The sequence below is a fragment of the Symphalangus syndactylus genome, chromosome 14 (genome assembly GCF_028878055.3).
Source record: "Symphalangus syndactylus isolate Jambi chromosome 14, NHGRI_mSymSyn1-v2.1_pri, whole genome shotgun sequence".
In the NCBI taxonomy this organism is placed as follows: Eukaryota; Metazoa; Chordata; class Mammalia; order Primates; family Hylobatidae; genus Symphalangus; species Symphalangus syndactylus.
The window spans coordinates 21,199,330-21,215,607 of NC_072436.2; positions in this window are offsets into that span (position 1 = coordinate 21,199,330).

A 16,278-nucleotide genomic window follows, 5' to 3' on the forward strand; every position below is an offset into this window, starting at 1 on the left:
GCTTCTAGAGGATGCCCACATTTATTGGTTCATGGCCCCTTCGTCCAATTGCAAAAGCATGGTATCTTCTCTCATCTCTGACCTCTGCTTCCATCCTCACATCTTCTTTCTATAACTCTTGCTCTCCTGTTTTCCCCTTATAAGGACTCTAGAATTACACTGGGCTCAACAGGGTAATCCAGGATAACCTTCCCATCTCAAAATCCTTAATTCAATCACATCTATAAAGTCCTTTTTACTATATAAAGTAACATATTCTTTATTATTATTATTATTATTATTATTATACTTCAAGCTCTAGGATACATGTGCAGAACGTGCAGGTTTGTTACATAGGTATACACGTGCCATGGTGGTTTGCTGCACCTATCAACCCGTCATCTACATTAGGTATTTCTCCTAATGCTATCCTTCCCCTAGTCCCCCACCCCCTGACAGGCTCTAGTGTGTGATGTTCCCCTCCCTGTGTTCATGTGTTCTCATTGTTCAACTCCCACTTATGAGTGAGAACATGCAGTGCTTGGTTTTCTGTTCATGTGTTAGTTTGCTGAGGATGATGGTTTCTAGATTCATCCACATTCCTGCAAAGGACATGAACTCATCTTTTTTATGGCTGCATAGTATTCCATGGTATATATGTGCCACATTTTCTTTATCTAGTCTATTATTCATGGGCATTTGGGTTGGTTCCAAGTCTTTGCTATTGTGAATAGTGCTGCAATGTGCATGGGTCTTTATAGTAGAATGATTTATAATCCTACAGTAACCAAAACTGCATGGTACTGATACCAAAACAGATATATAGACCAATGGAACAGAACAGAGGCCTCAGAAATAACGCCACACATCTATAACCATCTGATCTTTGACAAGCCTGATAAAAACAAGCAATAGGGAAAGAATTCCCTAATTTATAAATGGTGTAAGGAAAACTGGCTAGTCATATGCAGAAAACTGACACTGGACCCCTTCCTTACATCTTATACAAAAAATAACTCAAGATGGATTAAAGACTCAAACATAAGACCTAAAACCATCAAAACCCTAGAAGAAAACCTAGGCAATACCATTCAGGACATAGGCATGAGCAAAGACTTCATGACTAAAACACCAAAAGCAATGGCAACAAAAGCCAAAATTGACAAAGGAGATCTAATTAAACTAAAGAGCTTCTGCACAGCAAAAGAAACTACCATCAGAGTGGACAGGCAACATACAGAATGGGGAAACTTTTTGCAATCTATCCATCTGACAAAGCGCTAATATCCAGAATCTACAAGGAACTTAAATAACTTACAAGAAAAAAACAAGCAACTCCATCAAAAAGTGGGCAAAGGATATGAGCAGACATTTCTCAAAAGAAGACATTTATGCAGCCAACAAACATATGAGAAAAAGCTCATCATCACTGGTCGTTAAAGTAACATATTCACAAGTTCCAGAGATTAGGACATAAGCAGTTTTTTTGGTGGGGGAAAGGTGGGGGAAGCATGATTCAGCCTGCCACAGTTGAAACCAAACTCTTTATTTAAAACAGCAAAGAGATGCCATTTTTGCCAACTGAATTGGCAAGAATACAGAAAATGAATACATTCACACTATCGGTAGGAGCGCCAACTGGCACACGTTTTTTGAAAGGCAATGTGGCACTATATATCAAAAAAATTAAAATTCTACTGTCCCTGACTCGGAATTCAATTTGTTGGAGTTGATCATAAGGAAATAATCATAGACATTAGCCAAGGATGATAACATAATTGGCAAAAATCCAAATTGCTTCAATACATTATGGTTTATCATTCAATGGTTCTCAAAGCTGTTTTTAAAATCATAATGTAGAAAAATACTTAAAGATATGGGAAATGTCATTTTATATGAGAAGGGCTATAAGCAAAAAGATACATTTCCTTTTTAAGAAGAATATTAATAAATAAAATTTTGCATATTTGAAGTTATTTTTCTATTCTCCAGCTTTTCTTCAATAAGCATGTAAGACTATTATAATGTAGTAATATCAACGTTATTTATCAAAGAACCCTCTTCAGCTTGATACCAAGCGGGTAGAGTTCCTATCTTGCCAGGTACCAGGAAGAAGGATGTCATCATCTTCTGGGTCCTGACCAGCCTTGGTCTTCTCTAATTTTCCTCACTATCAATAAAGTCTATGACAGTTCATGGGGATGAAACATTAGAAGCCAGGAAAACAGTGGAAAGAGAAAGGACCTTGAATCCATGACCTAAATTGGAAAGTCAGTTTGGCTATTTATGAGCTGTGTGATACTGGACAATTTATTTAACTTATCAGAGCTTTGGTTCATGATTTGCAAAGTGGTTCTAATGATACTTATCTTCAGGATTCTCATGAGGAGTACATGAAATTATGAAGAATATAGAAGTCACACACAAGTGCTTTGGGGTGAGGCAGCTGGTATTCAGAGCCTGGGTTTTTCCTTTACTGAATATATGGATAAATTAAGTATGCTTTTTACCCTTTCTTTCTCAGCTTTCTCCATCTTTTATAGAGCTAATAATACTTAGAAAATAAATGTAAAAAGCACTTTAGAATTTAGCACAGTGCCTGGTCTCCCATACATAGTGAAAACTTAATAATAATAATAGCTGATATGGTTTGGCTGTGTCACAACCCAAACCTCATCTAGAATGGTAGTTCCCATAATTCCCATGTGTCGTGGGAGGAACCAGATGGAGATAACTGAATCTTGGGGGTGGGTTCCCCCATCCTGTTCTCATGATAGTGAGTTAGTTCTCACAAGACCTGATGGTTTTATAAGGAGCCTCCCCCTTCGCTGAGCACTCATTCTCCTTCCTGCTGCCCTGTGAAGAAGGACGTGTTTGCTTTCCCTTCCACCATGATTGTAAGTTTCCTGAGGCCTCCTCGGCCATGCTGAACTGTGAGTCAATTAAACCTCTTTCCTTTATAAATTACCCAGTCTCAGGTATTTCTTTACTAGCAGAATGAGAACTAACACAATAGTGAATATATATCAGGTATTCAGGCAATTATCATGTTTTTGTTATTTCTAATTATTATAATGTTACACAAGCATGTTTTGACAGTTCTTGGTTAACATCTTGATAACAAAAATCAGGTTACTTACTTCTTGTTTTATTTTCTATTTTTCCTACTGCCTGTATAATGGCAGAACAGGTTACTCATCTCTTTATCACTTAATTTTGGAATAGCCAAGTGGCCAAAGCTTCATATTGGTCAGATACATGGCTTGAGAAAATATATTTTTTCAGACTCTATACAAGTCTTCCTTCTGTGTCAATGAAGATGTGAGTGTTTGGTATAAATGTTCTTAAATTAGTTGCCCATGGTAATAAGCCTAAGAAATTGCTTGTGGAGATCCCTGCAGGAATAACTAATATTATACTCTCTACCTCCATGAGATCAATTTTTTAAGCTCCCACAAATGAGTGACAATATGCAATATTTGCCTTTCTACATCTGGCTTATTTTAATCAACATAATAATGTCCAGTTCCATCTGTGTTGCTGTAAATGACAAGATTTCATTCTTTTTTATGACCAAATAGTATTCTATTGGCTGTGATATATATATATATATCACATTTTCTTTGTGCAATCATCTTTGATGAACACTTTGGTTGATTCTATATCTTTGCTATTGTGAATAGTGCTGCAATAAACATGGGGGTAAATGCAATAACTTTTCAGCCTACTTTTTTCTTTATTTTCTCCCAAAATATTCCCTTTCATTCTAATTCTCACTCATTTTCAACAGTAATTTTTGCAAAATTTGGCCAAGTCATTTCCAAGCTATCTCTACAGAGAATCCTTGAATAATTCCCCTTCATGCTTAGGATGAAAATTCAAACTCCTTATAACAATATGCAAGCTTCTTTAGTAACTCACCAGGTCATCTATTTAGTCATATTTCCTATCATGGTCCTTCATGTATCTTACCCTTCAGAGTTGCAAAGTACTAAAATTCTACAAGGTAATTTCAATGTCCTGGTCTAGGATGCTTTTCCCAGTTTCTGACTCTTGCCATAATTCACCCCAACATTTACATGACTAATTTTGAATTGTTTTGCAAGTCACCTCAGTTGCCACCTCCTCTATGAAGCTTTTCTCAAAGATTCTTCTTGAATAAAGTCTCACTTCTAGTCATGAACATTTGCACAGACTACAGCATCACTGTCCAATAAAATTTTCTGTGATGATCATAATATTCTACTTCTGCCCTATCTAAAATGATAGCCACTAGCTACATGTGGCTGTTGAACACTTGAAAGGTGACTATTACAACACAATTGAATTTTAATTAGATTTCATTTTAATTGATATCCATTTCATTTTAATTGATGACACTTATCTTGGGCTGCACAGGTCTAGAGGCTAATTAGGTACTTACAGTCTATATGTGACCCTGGATACCTTCATACAGGTTGCAGCCATACATTCTTGGAGCAACGTTTTCTCATTATAAAGGGCCTCTCTGACTTTGCAGAGGGATAGACAAAATCTTTAAATCAGGAAACCTTTTACCTTAAGGAGAGTTCCCATTTGCTGACTGTTGTTCTGATCTCAACTATAGGTTCTTCCTGAGAGTATGCACACTTGGCCAGAATTGCATAGACACATAGGATATCCAGTTGCACGTTCTTATCTTATTGCCCAGTTGTGCCTCAAATTCTTGTTTTTTTTTGTCATTTCAGGTGGCTTGAAATCTGAAACACCATATGAAGCTTGGGGAGTCTCAGGGACAGCCCAGCTGGGGATCTGAAGTTGCTGGAGAAGATTTTGCCTAGGCTAGCCAACAACTGTCAGACAAGAGTCATCCTTTCACAATTGGTGGAGACAGTAGACCTTCTTCAGGACCACAAGCAAGTCACCATGTCTGGGTCGCAGCTTCCTCAATTAAAAAGTTAGAAGATAGAATCATATTGCCTTTGAAGTTCCCTTTACCTCTAATAAAACTTTACCAATAGTCAGGCCTAGGTTTTACGCTATTTCCATTTTAAGAAGTTTTCTTTTCCACACAAAGTAAATCTCCTTTCCAGATGTGCTTTACACTGGAAAGAACAGAAGAGCTGAGAACAGAAAGATCTAAGTTTAACTCTTGCTCTCTACTTCTTGGCGTTATGATATTTGCTAGGTTTCTAGCTCCATTCAATTTGTCTGTAAAATAGGATGATAATGTTGTTGTAGGAAACAATGGCACATAATGTCCTTAGTATGAGACACATACTAAGTACTAAATAAATATGGTTTATTATCATTAGTGTTATGGGAAAACCACTCAAGTTTACAGGCTTTCCCCTAATGCACAAACTCCTATTTTTTTCTGGTTATCTTCAATATCTAAGAAATCTGAGATAACCAGTTTTGGGCCATCACTTTATTTCCACATTTGAAAGATTCTTCCTTTGTCTACTTATGATTCCCAGCACTAGCTGTGCAGTCCGGACCATGTGACAAATTGTCTTTCAAGGGAAAAAGGGCATTTACAAAACAGAAAGAAACCATTTGAGAACGGCTGCCTCCCTTACTCTTCCAAGAAGAGATGGGTCAACCCCTTGATTCCTCTAACTTAAAATTATAAGTCATGAGTAGACTCAACATTTAATTATTATTCTGAACTCGATTTAGAATTATACTCAAGCGTGAGACCTGGATCACATCAGCAAAGATGAAGAGCATAATGTCTATCTTATTCAAGATGCCAGACTATGGAAGAAATATTTAAGATACACTAGAAGGCACAGGGTTCAAAGATCAGGCCTGGAATCTTTCATATGACAGACATTTGTGAGAATTCCCTCATTGCTACTCTACCAGAACTAAGATCACAATATTATCAAAACCCAAGATGGAGATCTCTCTGTTTACCTTTCATGACTTTTTCAAATGTCATATGGTTCTCCAGAGAAGGACGATTTCAATGAACAGAAAACTGGGGTCTCTGGGAAGATGAGCCCTACTTATCTGGCAAAGTACTTGAGAACCCCAAGGTACGCTAACTTTACCAAAAGAACAAATACAGTCATTAATTCTGGGTGGGGGAGAGACAGCGCCCTCTGCACCTAGGACAGAATTAGCCATGAAAACCTAGGCTGCTTACAGATTAAAGATACCACTTAGCTCTTACCCAGTGTTTGAGCAACACACTCCCTGTGTTGTTATTAACGAAAATTTCCAGGTAGCTTTTTCATCCACAGCATCCCTGGCCAGAATAGTTGATTCCTACCTGTCCCAGCTATAACCCAAATCTGCATTGACTGCATCTATGGCCCAAGTCCTGCTAGTAAACCTGATTTGCACTGATGCCTACCTTCCCCACCAGGCCTTTGTGTCCAGTGTAGTCTCAGCCCTTCTAAATTTCAGTGTGCTGTCCTGGTACCATGACACAGCCCAAGAGGTAAAAGTTCAAAGCCAAGATTTCTTCTAACATTATATTCAGATAAAGCAAAAATGAATTAATTAGATCATATTCCAAACACCAGTTTTAATACTTTGTTATAGATTTAGTACTCCTGGAAATGAGAAGCTAACAATAACAGTGGGGCAGGCCAAGAAGGACCATCCCTGAGGATGGACTCCTGCCCACTCACACTGCCAAGAGTGTTAGCCCACAACACCCCTGTTCCCTCAACCTCACCTCCCAAGATGTTGATCTCAGTCCTGACCCTCAACACAGCTGGCTGAGATCTGATTGCCCTGGGCTTTCTGAGAACAGCGATCTGAAAAAAGAACACGTTGTCCAACAGTTTCATGGCAGGCAAGAATTTTTGCCTTTGGCATCGTTCATAGGCCATCAGAAGATTTAAAGATCTTTCAACCCAAATGTACTGCTCTGACTTTCCCACTTTTTCAGAACTCCCTTCTCACACTGTGCTCTCTGGTTTCCATCCCCCAACACTCCACTAACACTGTCCTTTCCAAGGTCATCAGCGACCTCACTCTAAATAAATCTCAAGGCGATTTCTCTGTTCTCATCTTCCTTCACCACACCCTTCTTCTTAAAAGTCTTTCTTCTTTTTCTTTGTAATTTGCAAGCTCTATTGTTTTTCTTTTATCAATCTATCTATCTATCTACATATATATATATATATTTGTGTGGGTACATAGTAGGTGTATATATTTATGAGGTACATGAGATATTTTGATACAGGCATGAAATGTGTAGTACTCATGCAATCATGTAATAATCATGGAGAATCGAATATTCATTCCCTCAAGCATTTATCCTTTGTGTTACAAACAATCCAATTATACTGTTTTAGTTATTTTTAAATGTACAATTAAATCACTTTTGACTATAGTCAACCTCTTGTGAATAGTAGGTCTTATTTGTTCTTTTTTTTTTTTAGTACCCATTAACCATTTCTACCTCCCCCCAACCCCCATACTACCCTTCCCAGCCTCTGGCAAACATTCTTCTATTCTCTATCTCTACGAGTTCAATTGTTTTGATTTTGAGATCCTATGTTTGTTGCAGCACTGTTCACAATATCCAATATTGGGGAACAACCTAAGTGTTCATTTATAGATGAATAGATAAAGAAAATATGGCACATATACACAATGGAGTACTATTCAGCCATAAAAAGAATGAGGTCTTGTCATTTGCAACAACATGAATGAAACTTGACATTATATGAAGTGAAATAAGCCAGGCACAGAAAGGCAAGCTTTATTCTCTTGACTCAACATCTTTTTGCCACCTCTTTCCTCTTCCTTTACTCCCTTATTTTTCTCTGACACATTTGTGCTATAAATGTCTTCTCAAGTATTAACCTTTTTTTCTCCCTGTGCATGCACACCCTCACCAATCACTTCTATGGTAAGACCACTCAGAGCTCCCTAGAGGAACTTTTATTTGCCACCATCCACAGCTCTGGCCAGGTCCTCTCTGCTTTGGCCACCAGTGTTACCAGGCCCTTTCTGCCTTGGCCACAAGGGCTACCAATCTTGATCTGTCCACACTTGGACAGAGCAAATTGTGACAAAGAGAAAATGCTCTTGAACAGGGCGAGAAGCCCTCTGGCCAGAACTTGGGTGAAGGCAAAAATCTGGTGTGCAGACTCCACAGGCAGGGGAAAAACCAAGCCCTTTTATTTTGCATCTGGGAGATGGGTATCCTGGGGCAAGTTCTCAATCCCACCTCACTCACCGTCTGGAAACAGACTCAGGGCTGTTAGTAGGGGCACAATGGGAGTGAGACCGGCCCTTCAGTTTGTATGGGAGCTGAGTAAGGCCTGTGACTGCTGGCCTGCCTTCACTTCTCTGACAAACTGCATGACTCAGCAGGGGCAGCCATAATTCTCCTAGGTACACAACTGCACTGACCTAGGAACTTCACCCCATCCCTCACAGCAGCCACAGTAAGACCCACCTAAGAAGAGTGTGAGCTCAGACATGCATAGCCCTGCCCCCACCTGATGGTCCTTCCTTACCCACTATGTTAGCTAAAGACAAAGGGTATACAATCTTGGGAGTTCTAAATCCCTGCCCACCACCACTTCCTCTCCACACTACCACAGCTGATGCTCTCTGGAAAGTGCTACCTCCCATCAGAAGGCCAGACAGCATGAAAATAGAGCATTAAGCCACCAAAGCTAAGAACCCTCATGGAGTCCACTTCACCTCACTACCACCTCCACCAGAACAGGTGCTAGTATCCACAGCTGAGAGACCCAAAGATGGTTCACATCACAGGACTCTGTGCAGACAACCCCCAGTACCAGCCTGGAGCTGAGTAGACTCACTGGGTGGCTAGACCCAGAAGAGAATCAACAGTCATTGAGTTCAGCTCACAGGAAGCCACGTCCAAGAAAAGTGGGAGAAAACTACATCAAGGGAACACTCCATGGGACAAAAGAATCTGAACAACAGCCTTCAGCCCTAGACCTTCCACCTGACAGAGCCTACTCAAATAAGAAGGAACCAGAAAATGAACTCTGGTAATATGACAAAACAAGGCTCTATAACACCCCTTAAAAATCATACTAGCTCACCAGCAACGTATCCAAACAAAAAAGAAATCCCCTTTTTACCTGAAAAAGAATTCAGGAGGTTAGTTATTAAGCTAATCATGGAGGCACCAGAGAAAGGTGAAGCACAATGCAAGGAAATCCAAAAAATGATACAAGAAATGAAGGGAGAAATATTAAAGGAAATAGATAGCTTAAAGAAAAAAAAATCAAAAATTCAGGAAACATTGGACACACTTATAGAAATGCAAAATGCCCTGGAAACTCTCGGCAATAGAAGTGAACCACTAGGAGAAAGAAATTCAGAGCTAGGCCGGGCGCGGTGGCTCACACTTGTAATCCCAGCACTTTGGGAGGCCGAGGCGGGTGGATCACGACGTCAGGAGATCGAGACCACGGTGAAACCCCGTCTCTACTAAAAACACAAAAAATTAGCCGGGCGTGGTGGCGGGTGCCTGTAGTCCCAGCTACTCGAGAGGCTGAGGCAGGAGAATGGCGTGAACCCGGGAGGCGGAGCTTGCAGCAAGCCGAGATCACGCCACTGCACTCCAGCCTGGGTGAGAGAGCAAGACTCTGTCTCAAAAAAAAAAAAAAAAAAGAAATTCAGAGCTCAAATACAAGGTCTTCCAGTTAACCCAATCCAACAAACACAAAGAAAAAAGAATAAGAAAATATGAACAAAGCTTCCAAGAAGTCTGGGGTTATGTTAAACAACCAAACTTAAGAATAATCGGTGTTCCTGAGGAAGAAGAGATGTCTAAAAGTTTGGAAAACATATTTCTGGGAATAATTGAGGAATACTTCCCTGGCCTTGCTAGAGATGTAGACATCCAAATACAAGAAGCATAAAGAACACCTGGGAAATTCATGGCAATGTGCCTAGGCACATTGTGATCAGGTTATCCAAAGTTAAGACAAAGGAAAGAATCTTAAGGACTGTGAGACAGAAGCACCAGGTAACCTATAAAAGAAAACCTATCAGATTAAGAGCAGATTTCTCAGCAGAAACTCTACAAGCTAGAAGTTACTGGGGCCCTATCCTCAGCCTCTTCAAACAAAACAGTTATCAGCCAAGAATTTTGTATCCAGTGAAACTAAGCATCATATGTGAAGGAAAGATACAGTCTTCTTCAGACAAAAAAATGCTGAGAGAATTCACCACTACCAAGCCACCACTACAAAAACTGCTAAAAAGAGCTCTAAATCTTGAAACAAATCCTGGAAGCACATCAAAACAGAACCTCTTTAAAGTATAAATCACACAGGCCCTATAAAACAAAAATACAAGTTAAAACGCAAAAACAAAAAACTACAAAACCAAAGTACACAGGCAACAAATAGCACAATTAATGCAATGGTACCTCACATCTCAATACTAACATTGAATTTAAATGCCCTAAATGTTCCACTTAAAAGATACAGAACTGCACATGGATAAGGACTCACCAACCACCTATCTGCTGCCTTCAGGAGACTCACCTAACACATAAGGACTCACATAAACTTAAAGTAAAAGGCTGGAAAAAGGCATTTCATGCAAATAGACACCAAAAGCGAGCAGGAGTAACTATTCCTATATCAGACAAAACAAACTTTAAAGCAACAGTGGTTAAAAGAGGCAAAGAGGGACATTATATAATGGTAAAAGGCCCTGTCCAGCCGAAAACTGTTACAATCCTAAACACATACGTGCCTAACACTGGATCTCTCACATTTATAAAACAATTGCTAATAGACCTCAGAAATGAGATAGACAGCAACACAAAATAATGGGAGACTTCAATGCTTCACTGACAGCACTAGACAGGTTATCAAGGCAGAAAAGTCAACAAAGAAACCATGGATTTAAACTATACCTTGGAAGAAATGGACTTAACAGATATATACAAAACATTTCATCCAACAACCAGAAAATACACACTCTATTCAACAGTGCATGGAACTTTCTCCAAGATGGACCATATGATAGGCCATAAAACAAGCCTAAATAAATTTAAGAAAATTGAAATTATATCAAGCACTCTCTCAGACCACAGTGGAATAAAACTGGAAATCAACCCCAAAAGGAACCTTCAAAACCCTGCAAATACATGGAAATAAAATAACCTGCTCCTGAATGAGCACTGGGTCAAAAACAAAATCAAGATGGAAATTTAAAAAATGGTTTGAACTTAATGACAATAATGAAACAACCTATCAAAACCTCTAGGATACAGCAAAGGCAGTGCTAAGAAGAAAGTTCATAGCCTTAAACACTTACATCAAAAAGACTGAAAGAGCACAAACTTGAATTCTAAGGTCACACCTCAAGAAACTAGAGAAACAAGAACAAACCAAACTGAAACCCAGCAGAAGAAAGGAAATAACCAAGATCAGAGCAGAACTAAATGAAATTGAAGCAAAAAAAATACAAAAAATAAGTGAAACAAAAAGCTGGTTCTTTGAAAAGATAAAGTTGATAGACCATTGGCAAGATTAACCAAGAAAAGAAGAGGGAAAATCCAAATAACCTCACTAAGAAAGGAAACAGGAGATATTACAACCGACACCACTGAAATACAAAAGTTCATTCAAGGCTACTATGAACACCTTTATGCACATAAACTAGAAAACCTAGAAGAGATGGATAAATTCCTGGAAAGATAACCCTCTTAGCTTAATTCAGGAAGAATTAGATACCCTGAACAGACCAATAACAAGCAGTGAGATTGAAATTGTGACTAAAAAATTACCAACAAAAAAAAAAAGTCCTGGACCAACAGATTCACAACAGAATTCTACCAGATATTCAAAGAAGAATTGGTACCAATCCTTTTGACACTATCCCCAATATAGAGAAAGAAGAAACCCTCCCTAACTCATTCTATGAAGCCAGCATCACCCTAATACCAAAAAGACATAACTGAAAGAAAAGACATAACTGAAAAAGAAAACTACAGACCAATATCCTTGATGAACATTGATGCTCAAATCCTTAACAAAACACTAGCTAACCAAATCCAACAACATATCAAAAAGATAATCCACCATGGTCAAGTGGGTTTCATACCAAGGATACAGGGATGGTTTAACATATGCAAGTTAATAAATGTGATTCACCACATAAACATACACACATAAAATCACATGATCATCTTGATAGATGCAGAAAAAGCATTTGACAAAATCTAGTATCCCTTTATGATTAAAACTCTCAGCAAAATTTGCATACTAATGTAATAAAAGCCATCTATGACAAACCCACAGCCAACATAATACTGAATGGGGAAAAGTTGAAAGTATTCCCTGTGAGAATTGGAACAAGACAAGGATGCCCACTCTCACCACTTCTCTTCAACATAGTACTGGAAGTCCTAGCCAGAGCAATCAGACAAGAGAAAGAAATAAAGGGCATCCAAATCAGTAAAGAGGAAGTCAAACTGTCTCTGTTTGCTGACAATATGATCGTTTACCTTGAAAACCTCAAAGTTTCCACAAGAAAGCTCCTAGAACTCACAAAAGAAGTCAGCAAAGTTTCTAGATACAAGATTAATGTACACAGATCAATAGCTCTTCTCTACACCAACAGCGACCAAGCAGAGAATCAAATCAAGAACACAGCCCCTTTTACAATAGCTGCGAAACAAAAAATAAAAATAAAATGTGTAGGAATATACCTAACCAAGGAGTTGAAAGACCTGTACAAGGAAAACTATAAAACGCTGATGAAAGAAATCATAGACAACACAAACAAATGGAAATACATCCCATGCTTACGGATGGGTAGAATCAATATAGTGAAAATGACCATACTGCCAAAAGCAATCTACATATTCAATGCAGTCCCCATCAAAATACCACCATTTTCCACAGAATTAGAAAAAACAATTCTAAAATTCATGTGGAACCAAGAAAGAGCTCACATAGCCAAAGCAAGACTAAGCAAAAAGAACAAATCTGGAGGCATCACACTACCTGACTGCAAACTATACTGTAAGGCCATAGTCACCAAAACAGTGTGGTACTGGTACAGAAATAGGCACATAGACCAATGGAACAGAATAGAGACACAGAAATAAACCCAAATATTTACAGCCAACTGATTTTCGACAAAGCAAACAAAACCATAAGGTGGGGAAAGGACACGCTTTTCAACAAATTCTGCGGGATAATTGGCTAGCCACAAGTAGGAGAATAAAATTGGATCTTCATCTCTCACCTTACACAAAAATCAACTCGAGACGGATTAAAGACTTAAACCTAAGACCTGAATGTATAAAAATTCTAGAAGATAACATTGTAAAAACTCTTCTAGATATTGGCTTAGGCAAGGATTTCATGACCAAGAACCCAAAAGCAAATGCCAAAAAAAAGAGATAAATAGCTGAGACCTAATTAAACGAAAGAGCTTTTGCACGGCAAATGGAAGAGTCAGCATAGTAAACAGACAATCCAGAAAGTGGGAGAAAATCTTCACAATCTATACATCTGACAAAAGACTAATATCAAGAATCTACAATGAACTCAAACAAATTAGTAAGAAAAAACAAACAATCCCACTGAAAAGTGGGCTAAGAACATGAATAGACAATTCTCAAAAAAGATATACAAATGGCCAACAAACATAAAAGAATGCTCAACATCACTAATAATCAGGGAAATGCAACTCAAAACCACAATGCAATATCACCTTACTCCTGCAAGAATGACCATAATAAAAAAAAAAATCAGAAAACAGTAGATATTTATGTGGATGCAGTGAACAGGGAACACTTCTCCACTGTTGGTAGAAATGTAAACTAGTACTACCCCTATGGAAAACAGTGTGGAGATTCCTTAAAGAATGAAAAGTAGAATACCATTTGATCTGGCAATCCTACTACTGGGTGCCTACCCAGAAGAAAAGAAGTCGTTATACAAAAAAGATACTTGCACATGCATGTTTATAGCAGCACAATTCGTAATTACAAAATCGTCAAACCAACACAAATGCCCATCAATCGATGAGTGGATAAAGAAACTGTGGTATATTTATACAATGGCATACTACTTGGCCATAAAAAGGAATGAATTAACGTCATTCACAGCAATCTGGCTGAGAATGGAGACTATTATTCTAAGTGAAGTAACTCAGGAATGGAAAACCAAACATTGTATGTTCTCACTGATATGTGGGAGCTAAGCTATGAGGATGCAAAGGCATAAGAATGATACAATGGACTTTGGGGACTTTGGGGGAAGAGTGGGATAGGGGCGAGGGATAAAAGACTACAAACATGGTGCAGTATATACTGCTCGGGTGATGGATGCACCAAAATCTAACAAATCACCACTAAAGAACTTACTCATGTAACCAAACACCACCTGTACCCCAATAACTTGTAATATATATATATATATTTATATATGTGTATTTATATATATTTATATGTAATATATTTATATTACATATATTTATATGTAATATATTTATATTACATATGTGTAATATATTTATATATATATTTATATTTGTGTAATATATTTATATATATATTTATATTTATGTAATATATTTATATATATATTTATATTTATGTAATATATATTTATATATATTTATATTTATGTAATATATATTTATATATATTTATATTTATGTAATATATATTTATATATATTTATATTTATGTAATATATATTTATATATATTTATATTTATATAATATATATTTATATATATTTATATTTATATAATATATATTTATATATATTTATATTTATATAATATATATTTATATATTTATATTTATATAATATATATTTATATATATTTATATTTATATAATATATATTTATATATATTTATATTTATATAATATATATTTATATATTTATATTTATATAATATATATTTATATATTTATATTTATATAATATATATTTATATATTTATATTTATATAATATATATTTATATATATTTATATTTATATAATATATATTTATATATATATATAAAAGAAAATGCCCTTTGTTTGGAGATGAGTGATCCTATCTCTCTAATGCTGTCTCTTTGAACCCAAGAGTCAATTTTTAACTTCAAAATGAAGTTCAGAGCCTGGTTCACTGGAAAGTCACATCTTGTCCATCAGCTCCTTCAAACTAAAATTGATACTGATTTCGACTTGTTTGCTTTAAAGCCCCTTTAGAACTGTTTTCCTCGGTTGCTTTTCATTCTGCTTCTTTTTAACTTTAAATTTGGCACCTCCTTCTTGACTTGACTCAAGCTCTCCTTGCATAGAGTTCACCATGGTCTTCCTCCACCAGGGTCATGATAGTGCTGGAAATAGAGTCCTTGTCCTTATTGAGGGGGGAAAGTAGGCATCAGCTAAGTACTCCCAAACTCTTGTAGGATGACAGATTGTGATCAGAGTTAAGAAGGAGATTTACAGATGCTGTTTGAGGGAATGACAGGGTAATCTGAGTAAGTCTGGAAATTAGGGAAGAGAGTAAGCATGAGCTGAGATTTGAAGGATAAGAAGCAGTTAACTTTTACAGAGACCAGTGGGAAGAGCATTCCAGGAAGCTGGAATGGAATGTGCAATGGTCTTGTGGCAAGAAGAATCACAATGCATTAGATAATCAGAAGAAAAGACCAGCAGAAAAGATCGAATCGTGGAAAATGGGTTTGTGAGTGCCTGAGAGATGATACTGGTGCCAAATCAGGTAGGACCTTTTCGGCCATGCTAAGAAGGCTGACCTCAGGAAGAATGTGTGATCTTTATCCCAAAGATAATAGGATATTATTAAATTAATTTAAGCTTGTCATGATTAGAATTGCCACGTATATAGAACAGATTGAGGGTAGGGGAAAGGGACCCAGGGATGGATGCAGGGAAATCAATTAGGAGGCAAGAGATACATAAGGCACAGTAACCACTTTTGAGGTGCTCTGAGTTTATATGGGAAAATTATTAGCAATTAATAAAGCAAGACTGCACTTCTCCCATTCACATGGAAAGATTAAATGATCTACAGTAATAGAAATCACTATCTCCAACATCAACTACAAAGTTAACTTTTTATGTATTATCCTAGTAATTTTTCCCTTCTGTATGGCAGAAATAACCCCTTCCTTAATGTCCACACCTAAATATTAAAGTATAATTACACAACGATCATAAGAGAAATTGCCATAAAAATATGTGACATTGCTGCTGCCTGCAATGACATTTCAAATTGGAGCCTGCACTGGAGATAGTAATATTTAGGGAAACTATGTACAAAAGCAAGCTGGAAACTATTGTGTCTGTATTCTCTTAAATGCAGCAACA